This window comes from Psammomys obesus, unplaced genomic scaffold (assembly GCF_907164565.1).
Source record: "Psammomys obesus unplaced genomic scaffold, mPsaObe1.curated_primary_1811, whole genome shotgun sequence".
Taxonomy (NCBI): Eukaryota; Metazoa; Chordata; class Mammalia; order Rodentia; family Muridae; genus Psammomys; species Psammomys obesus.
Window position 1 is genome coordinate 9,010,355 of NW_026596095.1, and position 15,644 is coordinate 9,025,998.

At 39.6% G+C, this 15,644-nt stretch overlaps 1 long non-coding RNA gene across 1 annotated transcript; it reads right to left on the reverse strand.

The window, feature by feature from the left end:
- Positions 1–3,952: 3,952 nt before the first annotated feature.
- On the reverse strand, positions 3,953–9,553 carry LOC129692074 (uncharacterized). Its single transcript, XR_008722614.1, has 3 exons — positions 9,388–9,553; positions 6,287–6,396; positions 3,953–4,344 (listed from the first exon to the last, which is right to left on the reverse strand). It is a non-coding gene; the product is annotated as an uncharacterized LOC129692074 (long non-coding RNA).
- Positions 9,554–15,644: the final 6,091 nt, after the last annotated feature.

The following is a 15,644-nucleotide window of genomic DNA, read 5'->3' on the forward strand; positions in this document are numbered from 1 at the left end:
GCAGGCTATGATTGGGATATAAAGTGAAAAGACAAAACAAAAAAGATTATTTTTAAAAATACATTTGTATCTAAAAAGTTACTAAGGCATTCTCCATAATTTGCTATTTACCTTTTCATACATATCCCAGAATTCACTGGAAACAATGGTCTCAAACTCAGTAAGTTTAAGTTTATGAAGTTTAGAACTGATATTTGAAGTTGAATGTGTAAGACAAATCATTTTCAAAAAATGAGAAGACAAAGAAATGAACTTAATAACCATCATTTTCCATCACGCTAATCAACAGCTGCTTGATTCCAGAGGGTAATTCCTAAAACAAAGAAAAGTAAATGCTTGCTTTGCCTAGAGAAATAGAGACAAATGTCAGCTGAGGGTTTCCAGTGATGTATGACCTCTTTCCAAAGGTTGCTGAGCAGGCAGGAGTGGGATGCTACTTCCAAGGCTATATGAATCTAGGTGGGAAGCAGAGGTCATCTCCGGCCAGTGGGTTTCATGAGAGGATACACACAAGCCTTTTCAGGAACATTCATTCCATCATGTCTCAATAGGTCCCACTGGGGAATCCATCCTTTCTCCTATTAAACAAGAAAGGCTTCAGGAACTTGGTCTTTCCTCATCTACCACCTTTTCTTTTCATTCCCTGACTTACAAATAAGTTTAAAGGTCAGAACTGTTGAATCTACCACTGCTCACATAAAATCCAGTTAGTGTGGATGGACTGAAAATACATGCTGAAAGAAATTTTTAAAAAACTTTCCCTGATTATAACTTAAATAGATTTGACTCACCTGTTAAAACTCCATTTCTAGTGTTTTGGGGCCCGCAGTTCTGAGAAGAATGTTCAAGAAAAATAGACATTATCATATTTAACTACAATATCTTAGAAGTCCATTTTTGTATAAAAATAGTATGCACAGAGCAATTCAGGAATGTCACACATGTGTCCTTGTCCTCAAAGAGTCTGGTGTCATGAAAAGAAGTCAATTTTCCACAAAAATGGGACTCCATTCTAAGGCCAATCTGAATGAAGACAAGAAAACCTCAATATATATATATATTTTGTCCAAGCTCTAAGAAACCTTTTGGCTGAATCACAGTGTTTTATACCATAGCTTAAAGGATATATTTTCCTTTATGCATTTTGATATTTAAGAATAATGAATTCAAAAATTACTGGGAAAAGAGGGTCTGTAATTGATCGCCTAGGGAAACTATGCAAAATCCCTTCAAAATTCCCACCAGGAGTGGAAGAGAGGTGCATGTAGATACAGTCTGCAACCTTCCAATGCTTGCTCCACTGGAATTCTAATTAGTGAGACCCCTTTAGGCAACTTTCAGCTCTTAATTTAAATACAGGAAGTGTTTCCTTAGGCTCTATAATACCTTGGCAGAGCTGATCCTATTTCCTGAGATTAAATAGAAGAAAACTCTTCCCCAGGGAAATTGAACCACACACAATAAGATCATTCATTAGAATGTTCATATAAATTCAAAATATACCAAGCAAAGAGCAAATGTCTTCTTCCCAAAGTCACACCTGGGAAATGCTAACTAGAACCATGGCTTGTCCTGCTCTTGAGAGAGTGTTTAGGGGACACAAGTTCTCCAGGAAGAAATACTGAGACAGCGAAACTAAGTGAAAAAAATAAGTAAATATTCTTTTTCCTGGATTTAAAAAAAAATGTCAGGACTACTTGCTTTTGACAATTCTACTTTTGTTTACTTGTTTTTCAGCACTGGTAAGCCAGCCCAAGGCCTAGCTCAGAACAGGCAAGCGATCTTCCACCCATCTACACCCTCAGCCCTTTGTTTCCAGTTATAAAAATAAAGCTGTATCTTCCTTTATAAAATAAAGCTAATTCTTCCTCTCCTTTATATCACTTACAGTTTTAGCAGTAGAAAAATCTGGCTAGCTTTTGAGTCTATATCTAGACCTGTCAGAGAAAGGGGAAACTTAAGACCCAAACACACTACTCAACTGCTGGCTGAGAGAGAAGGGGAAGCAAGTGCTTCTGGGACTTATTTATCGTCCAAGAGAAACAAAGGAGAACACCGTTCAATCTTTTGACATTACTTCTGTAGATTCATAACCCCTCACTAAATCTGAAAGCTAAATAGCGTTCTGGCAGCATTGTTGAGACCTGTGTGTCAGGTTTAGAAATGCTGGCGTTGAGGCTTACTTTGATGGTGAGATTTTTAGGAGCCTATTTCCCTGCTAAACAAATGTATTATGGAGTGATGGACAGCAGAGATTCCAAGGATTACAAGGGGAGATCAGGGTGTTCACCCACAATATCTACCGCATTGACAGCCGACCTTATTGAAGTTTCACAATATGAACTGCCGCTCCGTGGACTGGCTCAGCCGGGTAGGTGATTAGCAATTTATCACCAGTCAGAACCCAGATTGCTTTATGTACAGTGTCTGTGGCGTAGTCACACACCTCGAATCAGATCGAGATGACCCGACGAGAACCATTTTTGTAGAAGTGAGAAGAAACATGAGTTGGGAGCTCCTCCGACGAAACTGTGTCTGATTACTGGGCTTGACGTATTTCCTGGAGTAGGCATCTAGAAGGTACTTCTCCAAAAGGAAGCAGTGCGAAGCCGGGGGAAACAGAGAGGGCTACAGGTGGCTCCCCCCTCCTTCCTGGGTCGTGCTTCCTGCCACTGCACCTTACTCCCACTGTAGTAATGACATGTAAGAAACTGACCAATTTTCAAAATCCCCTGCAGAGTGAGGGGTCTGACACCAAAATCTCATATAGCAGCAATGGGATTCACTGAATTGCATGTGAGAAATTATCCAAGATCACCAAGAGTCAGAACTGATATGTGTGATTGCCTGTTTGACTCAATCATCAAAAATACCAAGGGCTTTTAAGTCTTATAATTCCAACCTGCTTTCTAGCTCTATCCTCCAACAAGGTAGAATCCTTCTCCGGATAGTGAGTCATCTTCAGCACCTACTTTAATCAATATTTGTTGAATACAAAAAAATAGAGGGAGAGAAGAGGTTAGCTTTATGATTTTGTTGTCCATTATACTTCAGGGTGAGGTAATTTCTCAACAGCAACAACAAAAGCTTGCCTTGTGGATATGAGAACAAAACTTTTATCCCCAAAACCCATATACAAAGGCCAAATGTGATATTGCACTTTTTTAAGCTCTGCCTTGGTGGGGGTTAGAGACAAAAGGATTCTTGGAGCTCACTGGACATTCTTAGCAAGCTCTCGGCTAGTGAGACACACTGCCTCAACAAACAAGGTAGGCATCAGCTAAGAAATGGCAGCCATGTTGCCCTCTGCCCTTCATACACGTATGTACACATTTATTCATCCCTACATAAACACACATACACTTACAAACACCACAAAAAAGAAGCAAAAAAAGACACAGATAAAGATGCAAAAGACATAAGAGAAATGGCAGAACAGTAATGGAAGTGTGCCAGAAGTATATTAGAAAGAAAATCCACACTAATGCCACCGTTTGAAAAGATAACGAATGAGAATTTTCCATTGGACATACAGGATGTCAAAACCAAATCAAGATAAACACATTATTGGTGACATCATAGGATAATAGCTAACTGACAAATATAGAGCTGGAACTATAGGGATGAACAGCAAATAAGAAAGAAAAACTATTACCTTCACAAGAGCTTCAAATAAGTTCTCGACAAAAACCACAGAAGCCAGAAAACAAAATGATACTTTAAAGTTGGGAAGAAATTGTTGTCGTGTAGTTCTCTATATTCAGGTAAATATTATTCACATTTAGAAGTACTGAAAAAAAAGATTTGATTTCAGCATATCAATAATAAAAGAAATGTTGAAGGGTCTTCTTTTCATTAAATATTTTACTTAGTGTCCATATGTTCAGATAGTGTACTTGAATTGCTCCTCCCCCTCCCATTCCTCTCTTATTCACTCCCCATAACCTTTCCCTCCCAACCACACATATATACTTTAATAGCCATTGGGTCCATTTAGTCCTGTCTGCATTTGCAAGAATATAGGACCATCTTCTGGAGCATGAGTCATCTCTCAGGATCTTCATCCTGGGGAAAGAACATTCCCTCTCCCTCTCCCTCTCTCTCTCCCATTTAGCGGTCAGTTGCCAACAGCTCCTCAGATAGGGGTGGCGCTTCCTGAGCCCCTCTCCCATCCATGCTGGGAGTTCGACTGTCTTGATCTTGTATAGGTCCTAGGCTTGCGGTTTGCCATTGTAAGTCCACGTGTGAAACCATTCACATGCGACAGATGCTGTTCTGCTGCAGACATTCACTTCCTCTGGCTCTTACAGGGTTGCTGCCTTTTCTTCCATGAGAATCCCTGACCTGTATGGGAAGTGTGATGTAGGTGTCCCATTTAGTCCATTATTCTCTACATGTTGACCAGTTGAGGGGCTCTGTATTAATCACCACTTACTGATGAGGGTTGAGAGATACAGTAATCTATGAGTAGGGAGACAGGAACTTAAGAGAGAGCTTATTACTCTATCCAGCAGAATCATAGAAGGTTCTTCCCCAGGGCCTATGACTCGGCTAGTTACAGTACCAACTAACAGTCCATCTTATGGAGCAGTCTTTACTTTTGACTATAAGGACACAGAAAGGCTCCGGTATAAGAGGTATATGTAAATAGCATGCCATACTGATGCTTAAAAATTCATCTACCCGAAGATATGACAATTTTAAGATTCGTGTTTTCTCAAAAACTGACTAGTTGATCTTGACGGTCAGTAGAGGATGTCACAGAGAACACAGCTATCCAAAACAAGAGTTGAAGAAGTAACATCGCCCCCAAAATACTGCTTCAGGGCACACTTAGCCAGGCTAATACTCCAGCAGACATGTGGTCAAGACCATCAAACACAGTCATCATCGACAGCCAGCAGATACTGCCATCATCCCTACCCCTACAGGTTGCTGTGTGGGGATGCTGACACCATAGACCCTTCTGAGATTTGCCACGCAAGCAGCATTTTGCAAGGATTGTCCATTCTGACCAAGACTAAGGAGAAGACAGCTTCATCTCAGCTCACCATCCAGAGCAGTGTGTTGCTGCTGAGCTCCCCTGCAGTTAGAAGCAAGTGAAATGAACACACTAATTTCATGGCAACAAGAATTTGAGGAAGAAGCAGCTCTCATGGAAGGCCGGAACGTGATCTTAGAGAAATGGTTCTAGATAGTAGAAGTCCTTCATCACATTTGAGTTCTGCTTAAAAGAAGTGTTTACTAAGGGTGGGGAAAGATTTAGCTATATAATTTTTTTCCAACAGTTGGCAAAATATAAATAGGTACGTGCTATCTCCTTGGTATTGAAATTCCACCAGAAAGGGGATGAGAGGGAGAAAACTGAAGGAAAGCAAGGTAGAGAAATAGCTTCATAAAGGCTGTTTAAGGAAGCAATCATGGAAATATTGGGAAACAGTGAACTAGAACAAGCATCGTGAAGCGGTGATCAGAAGTACGTAAAAGATGAGCCTCTCTGAGAGAAGCGTGGAGGGTGGAGGGTGGTGGGAGTGAGAGAGCAAGGCTTTCTGGGTGGCAGAAACAGTCTCATGCATGCGCTCCTGGAACAAGGGAGAGGTAAACAGCATGAAATGCAATAGTGTGGTCAAATAAGATAAGGTCTGAGAGGGGTTTATTGGATTTAGCAATTAGGAGGTCACTGGTCATTTAACCTCTTTGTGCTTCAGTTTCAATACTTGTTAAATTAAATTGAAAAATAATCTCTAAGGCAACTTGCAGCCCTAAAGACTTTCTCACTGGGTTAGGTCTTTTTTGTGCACAGTGACACACACAAACACATATAACACATACACGCACGCACACACACACACTCCCAACCCACATGCTAATCTTTTTCCCTCATCTAATTCTCTTGTGCCTCTGCTTTTGTGTTTGCATTTGGAAAATCCCAGTTCTCTTTGTCTAATTATAGCAGTGCTTTGAAATGAATCAGTTATGAGCGTCTACAGTGCCCTGATAAACTGAGTTGCTGGACAATAAACCGCTTAGCAGCGGCTCCTATAAACATTTCTAATGCCTTGTAAAGGCCTTTTATGAGGCAATAAAAGCTTTAGAATGTGGGTACCAGATTTTATTTCATTTTTTAAAAATGATTTTTAAAACCCAGATTCATTCAGAGGAAGAAAAAATAATTGATTTCCTCCTAAAGACATCATGTGTTCATTATTTTCTAAGTGCCTCCCGTGTGTCGGGTAATAGAATATGTGCTTGGAAAATGTCACTGAATAAGACAAATAGTTCATACCTTCCAGCAGCTTCCAGGGAAGAAGGTGGAGCACAGCTCTGTCACTGCCGTCAGCTGGACACACTGGTGGCATGTTTGAACAGACCCTGAGAAGCATGCAAACTGTCGGCCTGCAAAGAAAGCATGGTAGTTCAATTTCCTCAGAGGATTCTCCCCATGGTCAGGGTACATATGCCGCAGAATTATGCCTCTAGAATACCTACACATTGTGATGTTATGTCTTTTCTTAAATGAGTGACCTCTTTATTATATTAAATAACAAGTTGCAGAGTTGTCCTAATGACCCCTGTACCTTGGAGGTAGTAAGGGACATAAGCAGTGTGTGGGGTTATGAGATTTGTTCTGAAAATATCCACAATTTCCTGAGCTGACAAAGTCACAAGTGTGATGAATAATCCAGTGGCTGATGACTATGTTCAATATGACACTGAATGTTACACTTCTGCTACAGGTTAATCACAATGAAGAGGGTTTTTTTCACCCCCACTTAAGTTTATAGACTCCTCTGAGTTTTTCATCCAGAGACAACCCACACCCTGGGATCCTTGGCCCCCATTTCAGGGCTCTGAATCAGCTCGAGATTTTCTTTTTTTATGACCTCGCTCCACAGTTGCTGCTGGAGCTACATCATTGGAACTTTGCAATGACTGTAGCTGCCCATTATTTGGGGCACACTGCCATCCAATGGCTCTGCCTGCACAGTCTAGCAGTAATAACACCGGCAACAAAGCAGTCTTTTAGGGCATTAGACCAAACCTGCAAATTAATGTGCTGGTTCGTCACAATTCATTAATCAAACTCAGACTGGATTTAACAACAGATTATTAAAGACTCAAAATTATATCCACAGGAAAAAAAAAAAAGGCAGTTCCCAGAGGGTCAAATGTAATGTGAATGGTTTTGCATAAAACTATAAACCTGCTATTAAATTAAAAACAGGAAAAATTATGTCCATTCCTTATCTTCAGTCTTTTTTTTTTTTTGAAGAAATGCTACATTAATTTATTTTTCACTCTTCCTGGCTGCGCAGCAAAAGACTAAAAGGTTAAAATACAACCATCCCTTTGATATTTGGCTGAGTAACTTACACTAATATGCACTGACTGGGGTGAAGAAATTAATGAAATTACTCCCATAATTCATTACTAATGGAACACTGTCACTGCTTTCAACTGGCAGTCCACACAAATGCTCCTCAGACCGAGACACCTCATGGTGACTGGCGACTGGACTTGCCCCTGCTACCGTTCAGCAAAGCAGAACGGTGCTCCCTCATCCCCTATCCTCCTGATGGCTCATCTCTGTGTATTTGCTTTTAGATGGTTCTGCTCTGTCTGAGAGCAAAACCAGGAGGAGAAACAATGATTTGAATCTCTCTTTTCTCTTCTAGGACTTTAGCAGGCTCATTTGGGGATTCCCAAAAACTTATAAACATTCAGAATGCTGCAGTCTGGCAGGCCGCAGCACTACGACCAACTGTGCGGTGAATTTTTAAAGGTTAATATTTGAGAACAGCAATCATAGATTAAAAGGCATGACAGCAATAAGAAGAAAGGGGGAAAACAGTTCAAAGAACTGCATGATTTTGTGACATGTTTGGTCTCACCCCAGTATACATGAACCATTAGTCCTTTCTGGCTTTGCAAAAACCAGTACAAAGGTTACTAACACACATGATGATTAAGGAGAGCAAATGTTTTATTCAGATTGTGTACCCAATATTGTAACTGTAGTGGCTACTTGTCCCTTCCTTCAGTCTTAGTACTGGCTGATTTATTTATTTATCTGGGGTTGTTTTTTGTTTTGGTTTGGTTTCTTGTTGTTTTTTGGTTTTTGCTTGTTTTTGTTTTGTTTTGTTTTGAGATGGGTCCTTACTATGTAACCCTATGTATCCGTTTTAAACCCAAAACTTCTAAAAGGCAGGGACAACGTTTTTGTTATATATACAAAAAGAATAATTTCCCTTTGAAAATAAGCATCAGTCATGGTTACAGGTCATATGATATGAGTAATATAATACTACACATAAATATTTAATATATTAGAGAACCTTCCAGAAGTGCTAACATCTTCAAAGAATTTTAAAGTGTAGTTAGAGTGTAGTGTAGCATGATGCATGTTAGGATTTTGGTACAGAATAAGCAACAAGTACATAGTCTACTTTGTCACCCACTCTCCCAATCCCTGACTTTTTTTTTTCGGGCTCATGGTCATAATCCATCTTAATGCAATATTACAAAGAGCCTCTGCTCGTCACTCGCCAGTCATTAAAGGGAAATGTAAGCCAGTCATGGGAATGCCTGCCTGTAATCCCAGTTAATGAGGAAGGAAGAGAAAAGGATCACTGCAAGTTCAAAACCAACCTGGACTGCACAGCAAATTTCAGCCCAGCCAGAGCCACATAGAAAGACTCTGTCTCAAAAAGCAGGTGGCGAGGCCTCTGGGAAGATGATCCGGTGAGTATGTGTACGAGTATCAGTATGCTATGCAAGCACGAGGACCTGAGTTTGGATCCCAGCACCCGCCTAAAAATCCAGGTGGAGCTGCCCACATGCCTGTGACCCCAACGCCATGAGGAGCAAAGACAGGTGATCACTGGGTCTCCAAGACCATCAGCCTAGCTTCAGGTTCAATCAGAGCCCCTACCTCAAGAGAACAAGGTGAAGAGCGGTGGACAGGGCATCAGATCTCTTCCTCTGGCCTACACACAAGCACGTAAGCAGACACACCATCAGAACATGCTCTCTCACACAAACACCAAAAAAGGAGGGATAAATAAAATGACTTTACCCCGGCAGAGAACCTGCCCTGAAGAAGAAATTACAGAAGTGCTTATTAAAGCGAATAAGTGAACTCCTTCACCTCTTTCTACATGAAAGCACAGCTAGGATTGTCCTTCCAAAGTCGGCTCAATTATTAGCATCTCTTAAAATGTGTCATCATAGGTGTTACAGGGAAATGACTGGGTATAAAAATATTTCTGGAGTCATGCAGTGAGCCTCCACCCACACAAAGATGTTTACCTCCCAGCTGTGAGGGAACATGGGCACATCAGAAGTATAATTCATAACTGTTTGCAGGCACAAGTATAAAACCCATACCTCAGAAACCCAGGACATGGTAGGCCAACGAGATAACTGAGCATGAAGCAGGGCTTGAGTTTTAAGTGTCTGAGCAAATGAGGACACCAGAAAGTCTTAGTTCTCTAAGGTGACACAAGTGAATATATTCATCCAGGGCACCTCACATATGGCTGTTCTCCTCATATCCTTTCCCACAGGCGCACTCTGCAAAAAAAAAAAAAAAAAAAAAGGACACATGATGGAAGGAAAGATACAGGCTCCATGCTTGACTTGAGGCCTTCTCTCCTTAGCCTACAGAATATGCATTATGCATAGCTGAAAAGCAACAAAACCAGTAGCCTGCGTCATGGCGCCAGGTGGTCTGGATTATGACCAGACCATAATGGTCTTCCTATCTAATGCTGTAAAATATGACCAGACCATCTTGTGTGTACTATTATCTTCTTTGCACCTTGTTGTTCTCATACATAAGATAGGTGCCTCCATAAAAGACAGAATCATGAGATTGTAGTAATAATTAAATGTGTAATAAAGATGTAGTAGTTGGGTGTAGTGGCTCAATCCCAGCCCTTGGGAGGCAGAGGCAGATGGATCTCTGTGAATTCAAGACCAGCATGGTCTACATGGTGAGTTCCAGGGCAGCCAGGGCTATGTAGAGAGACCCTGTCTCAAAAGAAAAGAAGAAAGAACAATGAAATGCCAAAATGGACCATTACTTGATACATGGGAAATGTTGGGCACCATTTTTAGCTTACACTCATCTTGGAAGGCAGATGTGGTCACCTTCAATTTAGAGCATTAGTTGACCAGTTTCCCACCACCAAACATTATTGAACATCTAAAACCTGTACCCCAAAGAGAAAAATATCCTGAAAGTAGTCCTACCCTAAGTCACTGAGTGGTACGTTCTTTGACATTATGGCAATTCTGAGTCATCCTTGACTGACTCGGTGTTCTAGCCCACACACGAATACTCCATTCTTCCCACTGCCTGAGTGACTCCAATGAGTTGTTCGTTGCCCATTACTCATTTTTGGCTTCTCATTATTTAGTATTTGTTGCACATTAATCCTTTTAACTTTAACTTACAGGCTTTCAATTTCCAGCTCATAAGTAATAGTGAGGGGAGAAGTCAGCAATGCTAGTAAAACAGGAAGAACAGCTGCCACAATCTTTGCCCATGAAATCACTAGGTAAGCTTCCAAATTAATATGCCCTTTTAATGTGAGGAAATCAAGAAATACTTACCCTGGTGCCTTAATCGGTGTTCTATTGCTGAGAAGAGACACCATGACTACAGCAACTCTTATAAAAGACAGCATTTAATTGGGGATTGCTTACAGTTTCAGAGGTTTAGTCCATTATCTTCATGGCAGGGAGTGTGGTGGCATGCAGGCAGACATGGTAGCTGAGAGTTCTACATCTGGATCCAAAGGCAGCAAAAAGAAAGAGACTGGACTTGCCCATGGGCTTCTGAAATCTCAAAGCCTACCCTCAGCAACAGACTTCCTCCAACAAGGTTATATACCTTCCTTATCCCTTCAAATCCTTTCACCACTGCCTGGTGACCAAGCATTCAAATCTATGACCCTACGGAGACCATTCTTATTTAAACCACCACACCTTGTGACATTATGTTCATTGGGCAAATGTGGGCAATGAGGCCAGGAATCATCCATTCAGCAATTACAATACGGAGGTTTGAACTCACAACTGAAAAGTCCTTAGGCACCCAAAATCCCCACTTCAGTTCCTTCTAATGGAGGAGGAATTTGAATATCATTTTATTACTCTTATTTGTGAGGCAAACTCAAATTTAATATATTGTAGTTATTGTACATTTAACCAATTTTGAGTAACGAAGATAGATCTGAATACAAACCGGTTTGTAAAAAAAGGATAAAATGATACCTTCTGTACTGGCTGCAAAAATGATTAAAGTAAGCAACTAGACATCTTCAATTTACTGCTAAAATTGATGCAGCACTGGGTTGAAAATGAGCAAGGGGGGCTGGAGAGGTTAAGAATGTTGGCTGTTCTTCCAAAGGTCCCGAGTTCAATTCCCAGCAACCATATGGTGTCTCACAGCCATCTATGGCGAGATCTGGTGCTCTCTTCTGGTACGCAAGCAGAATGCTGTATAAATAATTTTAAAAATGATATTAACAGAGAAAAAGAAAATGGGCAAGGGTACAGATGACCTGACTGATCCCTCTGAAAGACCACCTTCATTAAATGGTTCTTAAATTAACACTTCCATTCCCTGCTGGTAAGAAGCTTTTCAGCACACACACAACACAACACAACACAACACAACACACTAGAGGAGACAATGAACTCTCCACTCTGGTGGTAAACACTCCTGGTTACTACCTCTTCGCTGAGATAGCAAAGGCATTTTGCTAACTTCTAGAAGAAGATAATGAGGAGAGTATAGGTCCTCACGCCTAAGTCATTCCCCGGTGAAGGTGTCTAAATGACAGAGGCCATCACAGGTCAGTAACACATACGACCTCAGGAAAACTTCACCGCTAAAACTCTCCCTCAACCACTCCCTAAAATTATCTCTCTAGATCAGTAACATGCAAGTGATGAAATTATCTTATTAACCATCAAAATAAAAGGAACCTTGAGAATAAAGTTGTCATTCTTAATTAAAATGGACTCCTTATCTCCTTTAACTAGAGTAGATACTAATACTGGAAACACTTAGCTGAAGGATGGCTTCTATCCACACCCCAATTAGTGAACACTTAATTTATATATGTTGCAGCTCATAGCTGTTTACCACTGTGGTTGGGCTAAGTCTCTTCGGCCTACTTTTTAAATGATTAAATACTCTCCATCCAACCAAATAGATATCTTCGGGGTTGCATTTTGCATGCTTAAACATTCTGTAAACACACACTCCATCCCTCAGATTTAAGCGGGGAGGGGGAGGGGCACCTAGCGCCAGTCCGTTCATTACATGTTTATTAAAGCTGGACTTTTCCGTGGGGTCGTGCACAGCTAAAACTGAAGCTGCGTTTAGTAACAGAGCAAGTGCATTCTAGCAGCACGAAAAGTATAAAATTTTAATGTGTAATGTGTTCCTTAATTATGGAAGAACTCTGCAAAGAATAACACCCTTGAAATTTACTGTGTGAATGCTCTTAATTTATGATGAATTTCCCCTTAAAACACAAGTATTAAATCTCTATTAGATTTGTCAAGGTGATATGCTAATATGCATCACTAAGATCTTAAATTTCTAAGTAGCAATGCTGTTTGTTAGGTGTAAATAAAGATTACCTTAATTAAAATACACTCTCCCCAGTCTCCCTGCAGATCTGGCTTCGTCTTTATATAGGACAGGTTCATTATCTATCTCAAGTTAATAAAAGAATGACCTGCTGCGGTTACTTCTTTTAAAATTTAATTTTAATTACTATTTTGCTAATGGAAATAAAGCACCAAAGAATCGCGAATATGATCCAAAAGCAATTTTGAAAACTTAATTAAAATACCTCTTGAAAGCTTCAAAAGGAATTTAGCACTTACATGGCTTGATAACTGATGGCCTTACAAATACAGCATTAGATAGGAAGACTGTAAAAAAAAAGAATTTTTAAGAAAGTATTGAATGAAGCACGCTGCAGAGCTACGGCCCTTTCCCTGCATCTTGAACTAATGGTTCAACTAAATAGGTGTAAACACGAAACTTTTAATTCAAAATGTTATCATTCAGCAAAGGCTCTTAACAAAGAAATGGAGTGAGTAAACAGTAAAGCCTCTCCAACACAGAAAACTCAAGTGCTTTTAGGCTTTTGCATAAGACCATCACGGTTTAATCCAGAGGACTGCAGGTGTGCTCACTTTATCTCTTGGTCCTTCAGGACCTGAATATAAAATTAAAAGGCTGCTATATGTTGTATAAAATTCTGTAGCAGAGTTTTATTAGGGCAGCTTCCTCTCCAACCCAAATTTCAAAGGTTTACACATATATTATTGATCTTATCTGTGAACATATTGGTTCAGTAAGGAACCTTTAAACATAACACAATCCATGGGTTTTATTGAGATTCACTACTCCTCATGAATAAGATAAGAATATGAGATGAAGGCTATCACAAAGAACATGCTCCAGGCAAGAAACCCAGTCTTTGTGATATTCAAAATATATTTAGCAGCTCTTATATTACAAACCTAGCAATGTTATGGTTCATAAATGCAATGTGTGTTGTTGTACCAGACTACTTGACTGCTTCCAGTAAGCAAAATCTCTGAATTCATTAGCAATAATGAATTTTTTTCTCTCAGTCTGTTTATGAAAAAAAAAAAAAAAGCATTTTGTCAGACTGCACTCTCAACCCTGTTATAAAAGAAGAAACATTCTATTTCACATAATGTCATGGATCTTGACTTTTAGAGACTGACATTCAAAATAATTTTTTAATTTTAATTTTTATTTTATATGTATGAGTGTTTTTTCCTAAATGCCTATCTATGTATCGCATCCATGCCTGGTGCCTGCAAAGGCCAGAAGAGGACATCATTTCTCCTGAGACTGGAGTTGCAGATGAATTTTAGGCATTCTATGGGTTCGGGAACAAAACTCAAGTCCTCTGCAAGAATAGCTAGTGCTTTTAGCTGCTGTACTTCCTCTTCAGTTTGAAAATACAAAATTTTTAAAGATTGACTTAAAATGACCATATGATCAAACTGATGGGGGAAAAAGAACAAATTAACATTTCGCTGAGTTTCTATCATTCTAGATCAACCTGGAAATGTGATTTAAATTAACACTCACAAATTCAACCGAACTGAACTAACTATAGACATTCTAACCCAGATATAGTCACTCACACCTGTAACCCACCTGTAACTCAGAAAGTGAGGCAAGAGAACAGTGAGTTCAAGGCCAGCCTGGACTTCACAGTGAAACCCTGTCAGGAAAGAAAGAAGGACAAATCAAGGAAATTCAAGCTGAGCGTGATGACACACACCTTTAATCTCAGCACTGGGGATGCAGAGATAGGTAGATCTCTGTAAATTTAACTGATGCATACATACAAACCCCATCTCAAAAATAAAGGCATAAAAAGATAAATTTTAGATACCGCAATCTAAATTTTAGATTCCTTACTGCTGTTGCCACTCTTACTACTGTTCTAAACAGGTCCATCTCCTGGTACTCTTTAGTCACTACATAGGAAAACTCACAAGTAAGTTGTTTGCTAAGAACCCTTCATGTGTCAGGTTTGGGAACTTCTCTAGAAACGATACATGGAGATCAGATTTATCCTGGAAAGGAATCTATAGAAGTATGATTTACCCTGGCAGCACAGCTAAAGGATTTTACTGAAATGTAGCCCAAAATCAAACTATCTCCATCCTGGCAATTAAATAAAATAAAAGCCTATTTAATAAGTGTTTGCTACTTCTAAACTTCCTAAGGGTAATGGATTACATTATTGGAGAATGCAAATGTCTATGAGGCATTCGGGAACATTCTGGAGAGGATGTCTGAGCTTTGTCAAGGTTGTTGCCACCAGTTCCATGTAGCAAGGATCCATCGTTGAAGGAAATGGAAAGGCAAATGGATAAAAGATGTTTATTATTGTTATTATTATTATTATTATTATTATTATTATTATTATTAAATGTTCCAGGAATGGTGGATTCAATTAGAAAAGCCAGCATGTAAAAAGGAAGAATTTGTGAACATCCCAAAGAGGACTTTTGAGCTTTCCCAAGACCTTTGCAGGATGTCACCCCCAATTCTGTATTGGGACATAATTTTACTTTGAATTTTAACAACATGGTTAAAAGTGAACGTCTCAAAGAGACAAATACTGAATATCCTCACTTATACATACGTGAAAGCTAAAAAACTGAACTAATAAGGCCATCTAAAATTCTGTGGCACAGTGGGTAAATATGGGTGACAGCAATTAATTGTAGATTTCACAATATCCAGTAGAGAAAAATATTCCCAACGCAGTGAAATAATAATGGTTGAGGTAATGGGCATGTCAATTACCCTGATCTGATTTATACATTTACTGGTACATTGCGTTTAACCCATAAATAGAGTATTATGTGTCCGTTAATATATATCTATTAGAATTTTTAACAATTTATTTTTAGTTATGTGTATGTATTTGTATGTGTAGATATGTGCACATGGGTGAACCTATGTACAGAAGCCAGAAGAGGGTATCAGATACCCTGGAGCTAGAGTAACATGCAGCTGTGAACCCCCACGGTAGGTGCTGCGGACTGAACTCAAGCTC